We start from the raw sequence: 23,260 nt of genomic DNA, 5'->3' as shown, positions 1-23,260 counted from the left end.
GTACAGGGTCTTGAAATTCACCGAGACAGAAAGCAGAAAGCTGGGCGACACTGTGGGGCAGCGGTAGAATTTTGCCTCACAGCGCCAGAGACCTGGGTTCGATCCTGACTACAGGTGCTGTCTGTACGGAGTTTGTACGTTCTCCCCGTGATCTGCGTGGATTTTCTCAGGGATCTTCGGTTGCTTCCCACACTGCAAACACTTACAGGATTGTAGGCTAATCGGCTTGGTGTAAGTGTGAAATTGTCCCTAGTGTGTGTACGATTGATAGTGTTATCGTGCGGGGATCGCTGGTCGGTGCGGACTCAGTGGGCCAAAAGGCCTGTTTCCGTGCTGTATCTCTAAACTAAACTAAACTCAATGAGAAATTGACTGTGGAGGGTCTTGGCTGTTGGTGTTTGGAGTGCTCCTTGTCTGATATCATAAACATAATCATAATCATAATAGTACTTTATTAGCCAAGTATGTTTTGCAACATACGAGCAATCTGATTTGCCATACAGTCCAATACCAATAAAGAGCAACAAGACACCCGAATATTTTTTTAACATGAACATCCACCACAGCGACTCCCCACATTCCTCACTAATGTTGTGGATGATCAGTGCATGGTTTCAACATTCAGCAATGCAAGAGGAGGCAGTGCAGCGGTGGGCAAGGGCTGCAGTCAGATATGGCCGGAGTGTGAGCTGGCAACATGCCTGGCAGTGAGTGATTCACTTGGGCTGCTGGAAGTGAATGATATCACTGTTAATGTAGGCACCACTCTGCAGCAACACACTCACAACATGAAAGTGAGAGAACAATCGAGATCTGTTAAAACGAGCAACCAAAGAACATTGCTTAGCAACCCGTGGCAGAGTGTAGAGGTAGTCAGGGAAACAGGCCCATCAGCCCAACTCCTCCATGATAACTAGATGCCTAGATGACTTAGAGAGTCCCATTTACCTGTATTTGTCTCCATCCCTTTCCTATCCATGTACCTGTACAAGTGTGTTTCAAATGTAATCAAGGTTAATTATATCCCTGAATTGAGAAGATAAACTGACATAAACTACTGTTTGGGTGTGCAGGCACCCTGTACTGTTTGGGTGTGCAGGCACCCTGTACTGTTTGGGTGTACAGGCACCCTGTACTGTTTGGGTGTACAGGCACCCTGTAGTGTTTGGGTGTACAGGCATCCTGTAGTGTTTGGGTGTACAGGCACCCTGTAGTGTTTGGGTGTACAGGCACCCTGTACTGTTTGGGTGTACAGGCACCCTGTAGTGTTTGGGTGTACAGGCACCCTGTACTGTTTGGGTGTACAGGCACCCTGTAGTGTTTGGGTGTACAGGCACCCTGTAGTGTTTGGGTGTACAGGCACCCTGTAGTGTTTGGGTGTGCAGGCTCTCTGTAGTGTTTGGGTGTACAGGCACCCTGTACTGTTTGGGTGTGCAGGCACTCTGTAGTGTTTGGGTGTACAGGCACCCTGTACTGTTTGGGTGTACAGGCATCCTGTACTGTTTGTGTATACAGGCACCCTGTTTGGGTGTACAGGCACCCTGTTCTGTTTGGGTGTACAGGCACCCTGTTTGGGTGTACAGGCACCCTGTACTGTTTGGGTGTACAGGCACCCTGTACTGTTTGGGTGTACAGGCACCCTGTACTGTTTGGGTGTACAGGCACCCTGTTTGGGTGTACAGGCACCCTGTAGTGTTTGGGTGTACAGGCACCCTGTTTGGGTGTACAGGCACCCTGTACTGTTTGGGTGTACAGGCACCCTATAGTGTTTGGGTGTACAGGCACCCTGTACTGTTTGGGTGTACAGGCACCCTGTAGTGTTTGGGTGTACAGGCATCCTGTAGTGTTTGGGTGTACAGGCACCCTGTAGTGTTTGGGTGTACAGGCACCCTGTAGTGTTTGGGTGTGCAGGCTCTCTGTAGTGTTTGGGTGTACAGGCACCCTGTACTGTTTGGGTGTGAAGGCACTCTGTAGTGTTTGGGTGTACAGGCACCCTGTACTGTTTGGGTGTACAGGCATCCTGTACTGTTTGTGTATACAGGCACCCTGTTTGGGTGTACAGGCACCCTGTACTGTTTGGGTGTACAGGCACCCTGTTTGGGTGTACAGGCACCCTGTACTGTTTGGGTGTACAGGCACCCTGTACTGTTTGGGTGTACAGGCACCCTGTTTGGGTGTACAGGTACCCTGTGGTGTTTGGGTGTACAGGCACCCTGTTTGGGTGTACAGGCACCCTGTAGTGTTTGGGTGTACAGGCACCCTGTTTGGGTGTACAGGCACCCTGTACTGTTTGGGTGTACAGGCACCCTGTAATGTTTGGGTGTACAGGCACCCTGTAGTGTTTGGGTGTACAGGCACCCTGTTTGGGTGTACAGGCACCCTGTCCAAATCTGAGCACCACCTTTTAGGGAGAATGTCCGAGCCTCCATCAATGGAATTGACCAGAATGGTGCCGGGGTGGAGAATGGAGATGCCAAAGGTTTGGAATGGGCACTTAAACCAGGATGGTGTTTAACCAAGTAACAAGGGGGAAGCAACTAGCAGAGGTAGGAATATGTAGGAAGGAACTGCAGATGCTGGTTTAAACCGAAGATAGACACAAAAGGCTGGAGTAACTCGGTGGGACAGGCAGCATCTCTGGACAGAAGGAACGGGTGCCGTTTCACAGAGTGCTGGAGTAACTCGGTGGGACAGGCAGCATCTCTGGACAGAAGGAACGGGTGCCGTTTCACAGAGTGCTGGAGTAACTCGGTGGGACAGGCAGCATCTCTGGACAGAAGGAATGGGTAACTATTCGGGTTGAGACCCTCCTTCAGACCGTGGAGTCTTGGTCACCAGTAGACGCGGGTCAAAGGGAACGTGTGACAGAGGCAGAAGCAGCCAAATCTGGAATATCCTGCTGGGAAAGGAATGATTGATTAATAACTGACGAGGGTTTGATCAGTAATGCAAAGGCTGGTTTGCACAGTTAACAAGCACGAGGTCAGTGGAGGAAGGCACGTTGTTTACAAAGGTCATTGATGGACATTGTGGTCAGCATGGACAGGTTGCATTGAAGGGCCTGTTTCCACACTGCATGACTCTGTTTCTGAGTTACTCCAGCACGTTGTGTCTTGTTTTTATTCCTATATCGTGTTTAGCAGCTAGATACCAAGCACCATTGCTCCACACAGCCAGGGGTAACGTGTGATTCTAACGTGTAATAGAGAGTGGATTATTTAACCAAAGGGGTACTCACACTGAATCAACACATCTAGCGCAGCAGGGAATCTGTTTGAAAGCATGAATACCCCAAACTCAAATATGACAAATGTTGGCAAGAAATAGATAACCAACGCTGACTGAAGTGTCACTCTTTATAATTGTTACATTGAAATGATGGAAGGTTTAAGAAAGACAGATCCAATGGGGTTTGTTTTTACTCCCTTCCATCTCTCATGGATTTGTTATGCAGAATGTGGAATTATATTCTCGTCTATCTTCAGTAGGAAGTGCATCCTGTCAGCAGCCTGCCACTGGTACTGCCCACTACTGTTCAAAATCATGAGAGGAATAGATCGAGTAGGCACACAGTGTCTCTTGCCCAGAGCAGGGGAATTGCGAACCATCGGACACAGGTTTAAGGTGAAGGGGAAAACGTTTAATAGGAACCTGAGGGGTAACCTTTTCACGCAAAGGGCAGTGGGTGTATGGAGCGAGCTGCCAGAAGAGGTTGTTGAGGCTGGTACAATCGCAACGTTTAAGAAATATTTAGACAGGTACATGGATAGCACAGGTTTTGAGGGACGTGGGCTAAACGCAGGCAGGCGGGATGAGTGCAGATAGAACATGTTGGCCGGTGTGGGCAAGTTGGGCCGAAGGGCCTGTTTCTGTGCTGTAAGACTCGATGACTCTATGACTCTACTGGAACCAGTTTCCCAAACTACCTCGTGACAAAATAGACTGCATACTTTCTGAAACTGCATCACCTTTGTTAAAATCAAAACTCTTCTGTTTCACAGATTTTAATTTATCAGTTTGGAGATAGACCATGGGAACAGGCCAACAGAGTGACATATTCCACCTTGGAGAACACACCGATGGAAGCAGACTAGGTTGCAGTCTGTAAGGTACACTTACATAACTATCTTACACAAATGCCCCTTCAATACCCAGGGCTTTCACTTCCCAGACAGTGGGAGCAATGCGATGCATGGACACAATGAGAACAAATGGACTCCATTGTCTCGCACAATCACACAGTGATGTCAGTCAGCTCACGGATGCACGATACCAGTGCACCACTAACCTGGGGACATTGCAAATCCCAACGGGGAGAAGATCCTAAACTCCTGAGCTCATTGTGAGAAACCGCTGCTTGTAGTATGACTCACAAACTAAATGTCAGCTCTATGAATCATTGAGTCCAGAAAACTTCTACTGGTGGTTGACAGTTTTAGTTTCAGTTTAAGTTTAGGCTTATTATTGCCACATATACCAAGGTACTGATAGCATGCAGGTTTGTTTTGCATGCTATTCAAGCAGATCAGATAATACTGTACATAAATACATGCAATCAAAACTCAACTACAACAGATAGAGCAAAGGGGAAGATACAGAGTGCAGAATATAGTTCTCAGCATTGTAGTGCACCAGTTCCACAGACAAAGTCCAATGCCCGCAATGGGGTAGAGGTGAATCGGACAGTACCCCAGCATACGGAAGGACCATTCACAAGCCTAATAACAGAGGGGAAGAACCTGTTCCTGAGTCTGGTGGTGCGCGCTTTCAAGTTTCTGTACCTTCTGCCTGGCGGGAGCGGGGTGGAAAAAGAATGATTGGGGTGGGACGTCTTTCATCGTGTTGGCTGCTTATAGTGGAAAGATATCAGCTGAAATATCGCGCAGATATATTTACTGGCTGGGACATGCAAAGCAAATTACAGTTCCTTCCTACACAGGACGGTGCCTGCGTTGGCTTCCAATTCCCACATTTGGTTCCTTTAAAAATCCACAAAGCCAAACGTCTGGAGCAGCCAGCGTGCAGTACACAGCCACCACTGCACAACTCCGACGTTGCATTTGCACCTCATGTCCTTTGTCACAGGTCGTTAATCAAACCTTCCTACTTCCCTTACTGGGTAATATCTAGTTATGTTGCAAGCATCATCTCTCTGCCTCTCTCACACCTTGAGCATCTTGTATTTCTCTCACTATATCATCAAATACTCTCTTGAATGTCTATCTGTGTGGCAGAGAGCACATTGTCTGGTTGTCACGGCCTGGTTCGGCAACTTGAACATCCAGGGACAGAGGAGATTCCAGAGAGTGGGGAAACTGCCCGGTCCATCGCAAACACTATCGAAACAGGCACTTCCTCATAAAGGCAGCCAGCATCATCAGAGACCCACACCACCCTGGCCCACACCACCCTGGCCACACTCTCACTGACCCACACCACCCTGGCCCACACCACCCTGGCCACACTCTCACTGACCCACACCACCCTGGCCACACTCTCATCACTGACCCACACCACCCTGGCCACACTCTCCCTGACCCACACTACCCTGGCCACACTCTCACTGACCCACACCACCCTGGCCACACTCTCACTGACCCACACCACCCTGGCCACACTCTCACTGACCCACACCACCCTGGCCACACTCTCACTGACCCACACTACCCTGACCCACACGCTTACTGACCCACACCACCCTGGCCACACTCTCACTGACCCACACCACCCTGGCCACACGCTCTCACTGACCCACACCACCCTGACCCACACGCTCACTGACCCACACCACCCTGGCCACACTCTCACTGACCCACACCACCCTGGCCACACTCTCACTGACCCACACTACCCTGACCCACACCACCCTGGCCACACTCTCACTGACCCACACCACCCTGGCCACACGCTCACTGACCCACACCACCCTGGCCACACGCTCACTGACCCACACCACCCTGGCCACACTCTCACTGACCCACACCACCCTGGCCACACCCTCACTGACCCACACCACCCTGGCCACACTCTCATCTCACTCCTGCCATCTCCAAGAAGATATAAGAGTCTGAAAACTGTAATATCCAGGTTCCGAAGCAGCTTCTACCCTACAGCCAAAAGGCTGTTAAACACATTGAATTCCAACTAAGCTGCAAACTGCCTTGGACACACGAGGGACTGGGCTTTGATCTGTTTTGACCTGATTGTTTTTTTTTGATTTATTGAACTTTATTTCCTTTGTTTATTATATAATCCATTGAGTACTGTGTATAAAGAGCTGTTGTGCTGCTACAAGTAAGAGTTCCATTGTAGTGTGTTGGTACATGTGTATAAAGAGCTGTTGTGCTGCTACAAGTAAGAGTTCCATTGGAGTGTGTTGGTACATGTGTATAAAGAGCTGTTGTGCTGCTACAAGTAAGAGTTCCATTGTAGTGTGTTGGTACATGTGACAATGAAGTCGTCTTGACTCCTGTGTCACTCCGGCCTTCAACCAACCACCCCACCCCCATCACGTGTGTCCACGTCACTTGCCAGGCAGTGTCCCATCCTCTCCTCTCTGTTCCAGCTGTACCCTTCCTGCTACAACCACTGAAGACGGGTCCCCACACAAAACGTCCATTCCCTCCACAGACGCTGCCTGACCCGCTGAGTTCCTCAGCACTTTGTGTTTTGACCAAGTTTGCAGCATTGGTGGTCTCGTGTGTCTCCATTCACAGGCTGTGCAGGTGCTAAGATTGTGTAGGGCTTGGTGCTGCAGGAAGGAGGGAGGTAGACACACAAGCAGATGGTGGGGGAATTGATCCCACGTTCAGTCACCTACACCTGACGGCAGCTTAGAGATGACAGCTCACACTGCTGCTTCTGTTACTAATTAATGAGAAGCCCCCCTCCAATCCCACTCTTACTCTGTCTATGTTAAATGGCTGCTGTAAACCCACACTCTGGAGACTGCACTGGTCCCTGTTAACATACAACTAGCATGAATGGGTGATCGATGGTCAGCACGGACTCAATGGGCCGAAGGGCCTGTTTCCATGCTGTATCTCTTAACTAAATTGTCACAAAGGGCCTGTTTCCATGCAGTGTCTCTAAACTAAACTCCATCAGTCTGAAGAAGGGTCTCGGTCAGAAACACCATCTGTCCATCCCCTCCACAGATGCTGACTGACCCACTGGGTTTTGTGTTTTACTCCAGATTCCAGCAACTCCAAAGGTCAATAACTATTCCTAATTAATAAATCTACGTGAGAATTGTTCCATAATCACCCACTGCTGAACCATCAGGCGGGACATTACAAAGCATCTTTGTCTATATTTCAACCAAGGATTTTATAGTTTAGTAATTAAATTTACTGCACAAAAGCTTGTATCTGTGTACATAATGTGTGCCTGCAACATTATTCCACTGAAGTGCCGTGTGAGTGAGTGAGTGGGGTGATGATGTGGGCTTGCGCCTCGCCTTTGTTGCTGTTCATATTAATTACTGCTCAAGCAAGGCCTTGGTTTTACGAGCTCCTTCCTCATTTTTATTGCTGGTTTCTTTGCTAAGATCAACTGGCATGAAGACTGCTACATCAGCACAGAGCCACAGACTCACAGAGTCACAGAGACACAGAGACACAGAGTCACAGAGATACAGAGTCACAGAGACACAGAGACACAGAGCCACAGAGACACAGAGTCACAGACACAGAGACAGAGACACAGAGACACAGAGTCATAGAGTCATAGTCACAGAGTCACAGAGACACAGAGACACAGAGACACAGAGTCACAGAGACACAGAGACACAGAGTCACAGACACAGAGTCACAGAGTCACAGAGTCACAGAGACACAGAGACACAGAGACACAGAGACACAGTCACAGAGACACAGAGACACAGAGTCACAGAGACAGAGTCACAGAGTCACAGAGTCACAGAGACACAGAGACAGAGTCACAGAGACACAGAGACACAGAGTCACAGAGACACAGAGACACAGAGACAGAGTCACAGAGTCACAGAGACACAGAGACACAGTCACAGAGACACAGAGACACAGAGACACAGTCACAGAGTCACAGAGACACAGAGACAGAGTCACAGTGTCACAGAGACACAGAGACACAGAGACAGAGTCACAGAGTCACAGAGACACAGAGACACAGTCACAGAGACACAGAGACACAGAGACACAGAGTCACAGAGTCACAGAGACACAGAGACACAGAGACACAGTCACAGAGACACAGAGACACAGAGTCACAGAGACACAGAGACAGAGTCACAGAGACACAGAGACACAGAGACACAGAGACAGAGTCACAGAGTCACAGAGACACAGGGACACAGAGACACAGAGACACAGAGTCACAGAGTCACAGACACAGAGTCACAGAGACACAGAGACAGAGTCACAGAGTCACAGAGACACAGAGACACAGTCACAGAGACACAGAGACACAGAGACACAGAGTCACAGTCACAGAGACACAGAGACACAGAGACACAGAGACACAGAGTCACAGAGACACAGAGACAGAGTCACAGAGACACAGAGACACAGAGACACAGAGACACAGAGACAGAGTCACAGAGTCACAGACACAGAGTCACAGAGTCACAGAGACACAGAGACACAGAGACACAGAGTCACAGAGACACAGAGACACAGAGTCACAGACACAGAGTCATAGTCACAGAGTCACAAAGACACAGAGACACAGAGTCACAGAGACACAGAGACACAGAGACACAGAGTCACAGAGACACAGAGTCACAGAGTCACAGAGACACAGAGACACAGAGACACAGAGTCACAGACACAGAGTCATAGAGTCATAGAGTCACAGAGTCACAGAGACACAGAGACACAGAGTCATAGAATGATACAGTGTGGAAACAGGCCCTTCGGCCCAACTTGCCCACACCGGCCAACATGTTCCAGCTACACTAGTCCCACCTGCCTGCGTTTGGTCCATATCCCTCCAAACCTGTCCCATCCATTTACCTGTCTAACTGTTTCTTAAACATGGGGATAGTCCCAGCCTCATCTACCTCCTTGTTCCATACACCCACTGCCCTATGTGTGAAAGCGTTACCCCTCAGATTCCTATTCCATCGTTTCCCCGTCGCCACAGCTGAGGTGCTATAGTGTCACAGTTGCTGGTCGATGCAGGTATGAAGTGACTGCTTTGTATTTAGACTCTGCCACTCTACAGGAAGTGTTGACTAACCCATACCTGCTGCCCCTGCTCAATTAGAAGATGGATTCTCTTGTTCCCAGATCTATCTGACACTTTGTACATTCATGGGCAGCAGCAACCTCAGGGGCAACTTTTCCATTCAACTATTTCACACTTTATTCCGTACGTGGAGTGAGCTGCCAGAGGAAGCTATATAAATGGTTGAGGGGGCAGAGGCCAAATATAAACAGATAGACTAGCCCAGTATCCCAACTCTATAGTCAGAGGGTGGTGAATCTGTGGAATTCATTACCACTGACGGCTGTGGAGGCCGTTAATGGATATGTCCAAGGTGGAGATTGACAGATTCTTGATTAGTACGGGTGTCAGGGATTATGGGGAGAAGGCAGGAGAATGGGGTTGAGAGGGAAAGATTGATCAGCCATGATTGAATGTCGGAGTAGACTTGATGGGCCAAATGGCCTAATTCTGCTCCTATCACTTATGAATTTATGACCTTGGTCAACATGGACAAGGTGGGCCGAAGGGCCTGTTTCCTTGCTGTATCGCTCTATGGCTCTATGCTTCTGTAAAGGCTCCTAGAACATTGGTTTTATGTGGAGGTGATCATGGCCTTCTGTGAGGCGTCTGCCATTGATCAGCCCACGCCACTGGGTGGTCTAGGTCTCGGTACATGCAGGTACGAGCTGCTTCATTGCTGAGGAGTTCCAATGGAATTGAAGTTTGCTAAATGTCAAGCAGACCAATGGCCCTCTCCAATAAATGCTCAGCGAAGCAGCCAGCTCACTTGGTGATTACAGCATTCATGCAAACACTGAACACGTACCTGAAGATGCTGCTTTACACCCAAGATAGACACAAAATGATGGAATTACTCAGCGGGTCAGGCAGCATCTGTGAAGAAAAGGAATAGGTGACGTTTTGGGTTGATACACTTCTCCAGACTGATACGTTGTCTGTCCACCCCCTCCACAAATGCTGCCTGACCATTTGAGTTCCTCCAGACTTTTGTGTTCATAAGGTCATAAGTGATAGGAGCAGAATTAGGCCATTCAGCCCATCAAGTCTACTCTGCCATTCAGTCATGGCTGATTTATCTCTCCCTCCAAACACCAATCTCCTGCCTTCTCCTCATAACCCCTGAAACCCGTACTAATCAAAACTTTTGCTGAAGATTGCAGCATCTGCAGCTTCTTGTATCCCAACTCCTTAATTAATGGTGCTTCTGAAATGTCACTGCAATCTTCGCTTTCCTACTAATCCCTGGCCATCCCTAATAACTGATTAGCACAACAAGCATGCACGATGAATTTCCAAATTTACTTCTTATAACTGAAGCAATATGGTTTTTAAATCATCCTAATTTGTTTATGAAAGGAGGCCTAATTCATTTTCTCGTTTAATGTGGTGTCTTTAATTATAGATTCAGTCGGCCTCGGAAACCCGATAGAGAACAGTCTTGTGTCACTTTAGATTTACGGAGCAAGCTGTCCTTTCTGTAATTAGAGATTTAGACAAGCAAACAGTCCTTCTAATTTTGCCTCCGTCAGAATAATGATTAGACTATTTTATCCGGTCTCCACATCTTATATTTTCTGCTGGAAATGACACAATAAGACTCGGAAGGCCAGCACCACTCTTTTTGCTGATTATCTCGAGATGCAGAAACAAGAAACTACTGATATTGGTTTACAAGTTGCATTTTTTCCCATTCAAATAAAGAAATTGTAAAAGGCCTTGCGATCTGGGTTTCCATTCAAACCAGTGTGATGGAACAAACATTTCCTCTATCTCTTGCTGAAGAGCTTCCGATATGAAACAAATTGGCAGTCTCTTCATCCCTGGAAAACACTGGCACAGAGCCCAACATTTGCTTTGCACAGCAGTGTGAAGCTCCAACACAGGAAGACTGCTACATCACCAACCCTGTGACAGTGACTGAGGCCAAAGCATCCTCTCTCTGCAAACAATACAGTGCCTTCACGGCCCATCAGACAGACCCCACACAACACAACAGACCAGCAATGGTCCTGGGTTTGCAAGTACACAGCCCATCAGACAGACCCCACACAACACAACAGACCAGCAATGGTCCTGGGTTTGCAAGTACACAGCCCATCAGACAGACCCCACACAACACAACAGACCAGCAATGGTCCTCGGTTTGCAAGTACACAGCCCATCAGACAGACCCCACACAACACAACAGACCAGCAATGGTCCTGGGTTTGCAAGTACACAGCCCATCAGACAGACCCCACACAACACAACAGACCAGCAATGGTCCTCGGTTTGCAAGTACACAGCCCATCAGACAGACCCCAACACAACAGACCAGCAATGGTCCTGGGTTTGCAAGTACATAGCCCATCAGACCCCAACACAACAGACCTGCAATAGTCCTGGGGTTGCAAGTACACAGCCCATCAGACAGGCCCCACACAACACACCAGCAATGGTCCTGGGTTTGCAAGTACACAGCCCATCAGACAGGCCCCACACAACACACCAGCAATGGTCCTGGGTTTGCAAGTACATAGCCCATCAAACCCCAACACAACAGACCAGCAATGGTCCTGGGTTTGGAAGGCTTTTGGTTCCCAATGCATAGATGGCACCGAGTTTCTTGCAAGGATGCTTCCCCCTCGCTACATTGCAGTCACCCTGAGCTACAGGTTATTAACATTGATCTGGATTTGCCCATTCCACATTTTAGCATCACTGTCCATAAGGAGAAGCAAATCTAATCCATGGTTGGCGTGGGCAAGTTGGGCCGAAGGGCATGTTTCCACGCTAGGTGACTATGAGAACAATACATTTTCTAAACTGAATAATCCTGGGAAATTTCCTTTACCGCAATAATAAAATTGATCTTTGTGCCAATTTCACTTGATGAACAATATAAAAGGCCCAGACCTGAAACGTCACCTATCCCTGTTTTCCAGAGATGCTGCCGGACCCACTGAGTTACTCCAGCACTTTGTGTCCTTTTTTTGTAAACCAGCATCTGCAGTTCCTCGTGTCTATATAAGGGGCAAAGTGGAGGGAAATACAACTGGTGGAACTTTCTCCTTGGATTCTGCTTGTAGAGTGGGTTTGCTCAGAGGAACTGACTATCACTCCACAACTTCACCCCTACAACCTCCGAAGTCCAGAAAATCTCCAATCACTGGAGTGGGTAGACCAGCTTCCTCACAGTGCCAGAGACCCAGGATCGATCTTGACCTTGACTGCTATCTGTGTGGAGTTTGCAGGTTCTCCCTGTGACCACGTGGGTTTCCACTACTTCTCTGCTGTTGTGACAAAGGGAACGAACTGCCAGAGGAGGTAGTTGAGACAAGTATACAATAACAACATTTAAAAGGCATTGGATAGGTATATGGATAGGAAAGGTTTCGATGGATACCGGCCAAACACAAGCTAATGGGACTAGCTTAGATGGGGCATGTTGATCAGCATTGGACTGAAGGATCTGATTTCATGTTGTGTGACTATATGACTCTAAATTCACCCCTTTCTATTAACTGTGCCACATATCCCAGTCACGGTTGGCACTTGTACAAGTGGTTCTACGCTTGGCATTATGACTAATTTCCACACAATCCCGAGAATCTTTCATAGCTCTCTCTGAGGCTCAGGAAACATTGGTTTCCAAGCAACAACCTATCACTTGCTCCACAAACAGACTCCATATTTTGGGAAACGTAGTCATCTGCTCTCGCACAGATTGTATTAAAGTGTTTGACAAATGTTTACTAAGCACTGCCGGTCACCGCTACTTCTCTTGGCTCAGTGTAGCCAGCGATGTTTCTGAAGAAGGGTCTCGACCCAAAACATCACCCATTCTTTCTCTCCAGAGATGCTGCCTGTCCCGCTGAGTTACTCCAGCTTTTTGTGTCTATTTTCAGTGATAATTCAGGCTTACTGCCATACAATCTCCTGTAAATATTTCTAGAGACTTGCTGTTATCATTATTAACTCAGCAAACCCATTAGATCATCCCCACTCCTTTGACCGATGGAGTAGGAATGATCTGCATGTTGTAATTTGACCACGCGGACTGGCATTCGCACTGTATCTCTACTATTCGCTTAATAGCTGAGGTTATAATTCCAACTAAAATGTTATTAGAATTTATTGTATTGCCTCCCTTTTTTACCAGCAATACTCAAATGAAGATGTAGGCCGATAGGTGAGAATATCAGTAATGCTGAGGAGGAGCTTATAGCAGGTCTTGGATCCAGGAGAACCAAGTACGGGGCCTGAGAAACCATCTGCCATATTTTTTATTAATCAAAATAAACTTTATTCAGGGGCAGTGTTGACTGAATATCTCGTGTATTCCAGTGTTTCTTGTTTGGGACAAAGTTGTGGTCATGGTGAGGAAGGGGTTACAATGATAACGACTACCCAGCCAAGCACATTGATCAGTAATTGAGGTTTCCAGGCCAGTGGGGAGACAGTCAGACAGACATCCACTTTACTGACAAGCCTGCATCCTCAGAAGCATTCACACATCTGCTTCCCATTTGGCTGGGGTTTAATTGCACTCTGTACACAATCCTTCGGAACCAGGAACATGTGTCAGAAGAGGAAGAAATGGAGACAAATGACAAAGGTGTTCACCCCTTCTGATTGATGAAACTTGTTGATGGTAAATTCATTCTGGGATGGGTTCTGCAGACTATCATTGTGTAGGAAAATAACTGCAGATCGAAGGTATCACAAAATGCTGGAGTAACTCAGCAGGTCGGGCAGCATCTAGGAGAGAAGGAATGGGTGACGTTTCGGGTCGAGACCCTTCTTCAGACGCTTCTGAAGAAGGGTCTCGACCTGAATCGTCACCCATTGCTTCTCTCCTAGATGCTGCCTGACCTGCAGACTATCATTGAATATCTAGCATGGCTCAGCAACTACCTATACTGTCGAACATTGCCACAGTGAGTTCAGTCACCCAGATCACCACAGGTAAGCACCACACACAGGGCAACCTGTGGCCTTGAATCCTTCTGAAAGGATGAAAAGATCTACATTTAATCTCTCTTCTTACCATGCAGAATGAGTTTTAAAAGACAGGTACTATCACAACATTTAAAAGATATATGGACAGGTACATGGAAAACACAGGCAGGTGGGATGAGTGTAGATGGGGCATCTTGGTCGGCATGGGCAGGTTGGGCTGAAGGGCCTGTTTCTCTACTGTATGGCTGAGATATGGATAGGAAGGGTTTGGTGGGCTAGGAGCAAAATGCAGACAAATGGGAATTGGTTGGCATGGACATGATGGGCCGAAGGGCCTGTCTCAGCGTGTACAGTCCAAGGACTGTGTGTGAAAGACGAAGGGGATGTGAACTGTCCTTGAAGCCTGAAGATGCATCAGAACATCACTGTGAAGCCCAGCACTGAGTCCTATGGAGACGGGCGCCACCTGCTGGACTTACTTTTAGACGGACGCAAAACGCTGGAGTAACTCAGCGGGACTTGCAGCATCTCTGGAGAGGAGGAATGGGTGGCATTTCGGGTCTTCAGACTTACTTTTGTTCCGTTGGATCCGTTGGAAATGTTGTCAGGAGTGTATAATTATCATGTGCGTTGGCACAGAACAATGACGTTCATACTTGCTGCAGCTTTACAGGCCCATTAATGCACTAACACAGATAAATACATGCACAATCATTTATAAATCAATACATTACATCAGTAATACTCGATAACTAGATTGTATTGGTGCAACCAAGGTCACAGTCCGTAGAAGATCACAGTTGCTGAGGTCAGTGTTGTGTGGTGTTCAACAGCCTGGTGGTTGTTGGGAAGAAGCTGTTCTTGAACCTGGAGGTCACTGTTTTCAGGCTCATGTGCCTTCTCCGTGATGGTAGCTCGAAGGGCCGAATGGCCTACTCCTGCACCTATGTTTCTATGTAGCAGCGAGACGAGAGCGTGGCCAGGGTGGTGTGGGTTTCTGATGATGCTGGCTGCCTTTTTGAGGCAGGGTCTCCTGTAGATCCCTTCGATGGAGGGAGGGTCACTACCTGTGATGGACCTTCGATGGAGGGAGGGTCAGTGACCGCGATGGACCTTCGATGGAGGGAGGGTCACTACCTGTGATGGACCTTCGATGGAGGGAGGGTCACTACCTGTGATGGACAGGGCAGTGTCCACCACTTTATGCAGCCTCCTTTGTTCACCAATACAATCACGACTTTTAAAACACAATTGGTCAGATTGGTCATTGTGGACAGGAAGGGTTTAGTGGGATTGTTGGCAAATGCCGACAAATGGGCTGACCAACCCTGGATATCAACTTGACCAGTGTGGACAAGGTGGCCGAAGGGCCTGTTTCTGTGCTGTACAGCTCCGCGACTATATCCAGTAATCAACACAAGCACATGGATATTGGGGAAGCAACTGTTGCTGTGCCACTAGATCCATGGTAATGTCTGCTACAGCCTCACCTCAGCAGCTCCAGAGTAACGCGGTGGAAGCTGGAAATTGAGCGTAGCAAAAGCACACAACGTCACAACACTGGAGATGAATGAGTCCCCATGGGACGGTGCTTCACAAAAGCCCACTGCAGAAAGGAGGGGACTGATGCAGTCTAGAATGCAGAGTTGTGAACATACAGCTGCCAGTTCAACAATTCCTTTGCCAAAAGAGATGGCTGCCAGAAGTGAAATGCTGTTTGTTTAAGAAACGCAAAGTCAAATAGATTCTCCGAGGCAGAGGAGTCGAAGCATTGCCAGGTGGAAGCGCTAATGCAGCAGATGCGAGCGTTTCAGTGCAGTTTCTGCAGCTCTGGTATCTGGCAATGAAATTGTGCAGAGGCTTCACGTAAATGTCAGTGGTGGAGCAAGAGGAACTCCGAGATAGACACAGAGTGCTGGAGCAACTCAGTGGGTCAGGCAGCATCGCTGGAGAACAAGGATGGGTGCCGTTCACAAGTGTCAGGACCCATCTTCTTCTGATATGTCTAAAGATCGGTCCCGACCCGAAACGTCACCCATCCATTTTCTCCACAGATGTTCCAGAGTTACTCCAACACTTTGTGTTTTACTTTGGTATAAACTAGCATCGGCAGTTTCTCCAAGAGTAACGCAGCGTTCCTGCTCAGGTGCCCAATTTGGAGGGTGTTGGCCGGGACCAGCTCTGCAGATGGAATCAACCCTCAATCTCACCACAATCCCACCACACTGCTGGAATAAATCGTTGTGATCATCCTTGCCCTCAATGGCTTCACCGTTGGAGTCTGCCTGCCTATCTACCGGCAATCCTTCAACACTCTCCCTTTTGCTCCGGATGAATTAAACATTTGACAATTGAAACTAAAGCTATTACGTTTCTTCTTTATCAGCAATACACAAACTATGCAAATGAAACTGCCCCTAATTAGCGCATTCTGTTCCAAATGCGAGTAATCCTATCCCGAGGAATCCTCTCCAATAGTTTCCTTATCACTGCTGTAAGACTCACGGGTTTACAATTCCTTGCATTATCCCATTTCCCTTCTTCAACAAAGGATTGATTTCTGGCTGCTTTCCCATCCTTCATCTAGTTAACTAAAGGTGATGAGATCCACACTTTCCACATCATGGAATGGTCCCTGGTTAAAATAGCTGAGCATGCGACAAATGCAAGTTCACGTGAACACAGCTTACAGCTGCCGACACACCCCCACACAGAGTGGCTTCACCCCCACACACAGTTACCAGTTATAATGTCTTACTTCAAAGCACCCTTCCATATCTCACTGGGTGGCAAGTGTGGATGTAGAATCCTTTCCATAGAAACATTGCATGTTACAGTACAGGAAGAAGCTATCTGTTTCAATTTGGTTTTCTTGTCTCTATGAAAGAGCGAATCAATGATCCCCTGTCCATCTCTCTCCCCGTTATCCTGAAGCCCGGGCACCAAGGTGGGCGGGCGAGGAGAGGGACGTGGGTTGGCTGGTCGACCCACACGTCGAAGACAAGGTGGCGGCTGGAGGCCCTGCAGCAGCCTGGAGCTCGCCTGGGTCGGGCACCGCTCGTAACAACTAGAGCACGGACTGGACTTAAAACATGGCGCCTCTTGCATGTAGGGTCAGTGGACTATTTCTGTACAATTTGCTGATCGGTTGTGTGCTTGGGTATGGCAATATTCTACAGGACTGTTCGTAAGAAAATAATTGCACTGTGCGTTTACACTTTACACATGTGACCATAAAAGCACCGCTCAGCTACTTCTCTAAATACTGGCCACCCATCTGAAATCTGCCAAGAAATCTGCGTCTTCCAATCAGTGCGTCATGGACGGTAATAATTATATATTTCTGAAGTGTCGGACTTCACAAGTCTGTTATCCTATGAAGGAATACTAACTCTTCTGATCAAAGTTTAAGTGGTGTAAGAAAATAACTGCAGATGCTGGTACAAATCGAAGGTATTTATTCACAAAATGCTGGAGAAACTCAGCAGGTCAGGCAGCATCTCAGGAGAGAAGGAATGGGTGACGTTTCGGGTCGAGACCCTTCTTCAAACTGTTTGCTGAAGGCCCGTCTGTCAGTAAACGTGCTGGTACAAAATGCAGATTACTACGTTTCTGGGAACTATAACAAGATATGTAGGTTAATTGGCTGGGAACTATAACAAGGTATGTAGGTTAATTGGCTGGGTAAATGTAAAAATTGTCCCTAGTGGGTGTAGGATAGTGTTAATGTACGGGGATCGCTGGGCGGCACGGACTTGGTGGGCCGAAAAGGCCTGTTTCCGGCTGTATATATATGATATGATATGATGATATGATATGGCCACAAAGCCCGGAGACTCCTTGTGTGCTGGTCCCAGAACTAGATCCGCGATCAACCATTACAATCGATCCACTCTTTGAAACCTCTACTCCAGCAGCAGCATTTCTAACTCCAACAACGCTCTCCTTAATCTCCTCTTCTTTATCCTGCATCTGTACACCGTGTGCCGCCTGATTGTAATCATGTATGGTCTTTTCTTTGACTGAATAGCACACGACAAAAAGCTTTTCATTGTACCTCGGCACATGTGAGTAGAGTAAACGAAACTAAACTAAACACTACATTATAACACAAAGTAAAATGAACATTTTTGCTGCCTGAGGATTTTTTCCACAAATGTCCACATTTCCAACAGTTGATTTATAACATCCTTCAGTGTTGATTCCAGCTGCTTCATCAGTAATGTCATGCCTTGATATCAGATTTTTCTTGACATTAGACATTCAGCCTGTTTAACCTACACTAATACACATGGTTCACAATGTGTGTGCTGAACACTGATCTCATCTGCCAGTACATGATCCATATCCCTCGGTTCCCGACATTTCCATATGTCTGTCTAAAAGCCTCTTATCTAAAAGCCCTTTGATTTTCCATCTCTCGTTCTTCTGTTTCTATGCTTTTTTAAATATATCTTTATATCTTTTACAGCAGCTACCCTCTATTTGCCTGAATTCTTTCGGTTTCACTGAGCTGTAGAGAAAGGAACTGTAGATGCTGGTTTACACCAAAGACACACACAAAGCGCTGGAGTAACTCAGCGGGGCAGGCAGCATCTCTAGAGAAAAATAATAGGGTCTGAAGAAGGGTTCCAACCCGAAATGTCACGGATCCTTTTTCTCCAGAGATGCTGCTTGACCCGTTTAGTTACTCCAGCACTTTGTGTCTATCTATAATTTGTAATCTTCCCCTGGTTGTCCGAGAGACTTCGGGCTATGTTTTGTTTCGCACTATAATTGAACTCCGTTTAATTGAACTCCGTTAGTCTGGTTTGCTTATGATATTATTTATTGAGTACCGGGTTTACGTTGTGCTGCTGTTGCGAGTAAGAACTTCATTGTTTCATTTAGGTGCCTCCTGACCCGACCCCTGTCTGATGGCCTCTTTCCATCTGTTGCTCTCGCCCTGTCTGTAGATTACATTTGTCCAAAGTACTGATTCATTGATTTTTTGATCAATTTCCGATTTAGGGAGTTAAGCCACAATCAGGGATAATGAGCATTATTTTAAATTTAACTTCTGGCATTAACTCTTATTAACTCTGGGATCAACGGGAATCCCTGAGAGGGTAAGACTCTCTCTAAACACGTTCATGTCTCTCCTACCTTTAATTTCAATGGAGTCCATGCCGTTTGTTTCATGACCGTTGCGGTCTCTTCCCCCGTGTTGTGTCCCATTAACAGGTAACATATTGTTGACCGACTACACCTGACCGCAGGGACAAGAGACACGGAGTGAGTTGTCAGAGAGGCCCAGTCCATCCCACCCCCGGCCATTTAACAGGTTGTGTAATTCCTGGTGCCCCGGTCAATACTCCTTCAACTATCACCTGATTACCCAAATTATACAATTATTATTACCGCGTTCAATGGGCCACGTTGCAAATACTGGTGATATTTATTCCATCTGACTAACAACTAACTACAGACAGTCGTAAAGCACGGAAACAGGCCCTTCGGCCCAACTCGTCCATGAAGACCAACATGCCTCGTGAAGCCGGACCCATTTGCCAGTCCATATCACTGAACCTTCCCCGTCCGCGTACCCGTCCAAATTTCTTGGGTGAGGGTGAGGGTAAATGCTGTTATTGTTCCTGCCTCAACTGCCTCCTCCGGCAGCTCGTTCCACACACCCCTGTTTGAGTGAAAATGTTTCCCTCGGGTTCCTATTAAATCTCCCTCCCCCCCCCCCCCCGTCACATTAAACGGTAAAAGTCTCTCTCCATTCCCCTCAAGATTTTACACAATTTTATAAGATCACCCCCTTTATTTCATGAGCATTGTATTAACCAATTAATACTTCATTAGATCTAAAGTGTTTGGGACCCTCTTGGGCTGGAAACGGTAAAACAGAAATAAAACAATTTCCTTTCTTTTCCTCGGGGGAGTGTTTGCTGGTGACATCACGTTGCTGGAATGGGGTTTGGTGAACCACGCAGATCGCTGAGCTGCCAGCGAATTATATTAAAGTGCAAACTGTGTTCTGTGACTTTCCACCGCAGAGTTTCTTCGTGCCTTCCTGTCGGACACACAGGTTCAGTGCGGTTCCGCTGCAATGGGAATCCTGCGAACCAGCGGGATATCCATCAACATCAACTATTGCATGAATTCTACAACACAGAAATCAGAAAAGGACAGTGCAAAACAAAAAGCAAAATGCAAAGTCTAGGTGGGATGTAAAGCCGGCCGAGGCAAGGCATGGGACTGTAATGTTGGGTGTCGAATGTTGTCAGCTGTGAGATGATGCATCTTCAGGTCAACTCCAGTGTTTATTGGTGTTTGCACAGATACCAAGGTACAACCACAAGGACCATTCTTGTTGGTCGCAGCTCCACACACGCGTGGACTCGGACAATACACAAAAACACCAGTTAAATATAAATTGCACATAAAGCCTAACGAAAAGTGAGAGGAAAACGACAACCACTCGCCCCTGAACGCCCTTAACACCCAATGTCACAGGGGAACGCAGATGGCAACCGGCGCCTGGCCGCACTTCCTCCAGCACTTTGTGCCTTTTATGTTGTAAAGCAGCACTTGACGTTGCGGGTGTCTCGCTGGCGATGGTGTCGGGGTTCAGGAGTTCAGTGGGGGAGACGGTGGGCGGGACACGGGGCCAAGTTGAGGAGAGTTGTGGACGGAGGGAGCTGGGCGGAATCTCTGGCGCAAGGCCTTGTGAGAGGGGACATGTTCCTCACGAATACTCCATCACATTGGTGACAGAAACAGCAGAGGAAGAACCGGGAGAATTGTTTCCAAAGATGCATCATTTAGGAATAATATTCCGTGTGAGAACGTGAGCGGTTGTTTGTGAATGTCCGAGTTCACGTCGCCCCGAGCGCTCTCAAACTCGCTTTAAAAACGGTCAATGATATATTTCAGAAGGGCCGCGAGGGTCGGGGAAACTCTCGGGGAAACTGTCCCTCGATCACCAGGTCTGGCCGCGTTTTAATTACAAATCCGCAGCAGGGTGAGGGTGAGGGTGGGGGTGGGGGTGCGGGTGGGGGTGGGGGTGCGGGTGAGGGTGAGGGTGAGTGGGGGTGGGGGTGCGGGTGGGGTGGGGGAGGGTGGGGGTGGGGGAGGGTGGGGGTGAGGGAGGGTGGGGGTGGTGGGTAGGGTGGGGGAGGTTGTGGGTGGGGGTGCGGGTGAAGGAGGGTGGGGGTGAGGGTGGGGGTGAGGGTGAGGGTGGGGGAGGGTGGGGGTGAGTGAGGGTGGGGGTGGGGGTGAGGGTGGGGGAGGGTGAGGGTGGGTGGGGGTGGGGGGAGGGTGCGGGTGGTGGTGCGGGTGGGGGTGGGGGTGGGAGAGGGTGCGGTTCTCGGGTATTGTGGGCACCGGGATGTTCCGCTTGTAGCGGGATATTCGTACATCAGAGTTAGCGGGTTCACGGGATCGGCGCGAATGTCCCACCGGCTCCTTTCTCCGGTGAGAAATACCTCGTGCATCGCAGCACAACTTCCTCTTCCCATGATATTGTTTGATATATCGGACGTTTTAACGTTGGTTTATGATATTGCCAATTGTTCACAGACCCGCTGAGCTCCTGCGAGTGAGAATGGCTTTGTTCATTCTCGGGACATCTGACGGGCAAACCCTCGCCCCTCGCCTCTCGCCCCTCGCCCCTCGCCCCTCGCCACTCGCCCCTCGCCCCTCGCCCCTCGCCCCTCGCCTTCTCCCCTCTCCCCACCCCCCTCGCCCCTCGCCCTCCCCCCTCGCTCCTCGCCCCTCGCCACTCGCCCCTCGCCCCACCCCCTCGCCCCTCGCCCCTCGCCCCTCTCCACTCACCTCTCACCTCTCACCTCCTGCCACTGACTGGCCCGTCCACTCACCTCGCCCCGACTTCAATGAACGAATTACCCTCCAAGCTTCACCCACCCGCTCTCCCCGCCCGCGGTCGCCGTCTGTTCTGTGCGTTTCCCCATCTTGTTAAAGTCACTTTCCATTTGCTGCCTCTAACATGAACTCTCCTGTTTCGAAGCTGAGTTTGTTCTATTGCCGATATTGTTCTATTCTCATCCCGAGCGGCCGCGGCTCAATATTCCGATTAGTCAAATCACAGCGATCAGCATCTTCACAATTAATCCTCATCACCAAACTGGGAGAGAGTTTTCCCGGTTTCAGGAGCCGCGGAGAATTTCAGGAAAGTGCCGAGAAACGAGAGCAGGAATTATTTCCGATGAAACTTCGTTGTCCCGATGGTCTCATCTTGAGTTTCGCTCCTTCGTAAACCAAAGAATTGGCTGCGATTAGCGTGACTAGTCGTGAGATCCGGTAACGCGAACAAACTCGAAAAGCTAAAGTCTTGCACTATATTTGAGGACGGATTTCGATTTGTTGTTGTGTTGTTTGGAGCGCCGACAGAACAAATAAATATCGCCCGCTGCCGCCCAAAGAAGCTTCATATTGTAAAATAAATAAATTAAACTGTTGTGATTCTGTGGAATAAATGATCGCAAAGAACCACCAGTGTGGATTTGAGAAAGTGGCTCTTGTGGCGACCTGACCCGAACAAAATACATTCTCTCAAAGTGCAAAATATCAGTTCAGTTCAGTTCTAATTCGGTCCCAATATAACTTTGCAGCGGCAGCCGCGGCAAATTCGCATAAATCCACCCCAATTAAACAGCACAGGCGGGACCTCGGCGGGAATTCGCTTTTTAGTTTCGCCGCCCGAGAATATTTCAATAATTATCCGGCTAATTTGTGGTGGGAAGTGTCTATTCAAGGGCCGGGATGCTGTTGTTTGGCCGCGGCGCTGCCCGGCTCCAGGTTTCCCTTTCGACTCCATCACGTCTTTGATGTCAGTCATTTATCAGCAAGTTATATTCGCGGCCATCAATCAATTAGAGAGAAGGTCGCCTCCGAGATCTGCTGCTCCACGTTGTGGCATCTTCTCCCAAAGACCCATCTCACGCTTCACTAGCGGGGACAATGTTTATAAAATGATACCTTCATTCGCCGACACTTGGCAGAAGTTTACACTCACTCTGAAGTTGTTTAATTTAACAAACAAATACTGACCATCCGCGTCTTTCCACTAACTGCTTTATCTTGTGCTTTTTTCTTTCTAAAA

General features: G+C 48.2%; 1 long non-coding RNA gene across 1 annotated transcript; it reads right to left on the bottom strand.

Annotated features, from left to right (window-relative positions):
- Positions 1–457: 457 nt before the first annotated feature.
- Positions 458–19,464, bottom strand: LOC144609995 (uncharacterized). The gene is made up of 3 exons (XR_013549386.1): positions 19,297–19,464; positions 10,016–10,083; positions 458–728 (listed from the first exon to the last, which is right to left on the bottom strand). It is a non-coding gene; the product is annotated as an uncharacterized LOC144609995 (long non-coding RNA).
- Positions 19,465–23,260: the final 3,796 nt, after the last annotated feature.

This window comes from Rhinoraja longicauda, chromosome 35, assembly GCF_053455715.1.
Source record: "Rhinoraja longicauda isolate Sanriku21f chromosome 35, sRhiLon1.1, whole genome shotgun sequence".
In the NCBI taxonomy this organism is placed as follows: Eukaryota; Metazoa; Chordata; class Chondrichthyes; order Rajiformes; family Arhynchobatidae; genus Rhinoraja; species Rhinoraja longicauda.
This window is presented reverse-complemented; position numbering and strand designations above follow the sequence as displayed.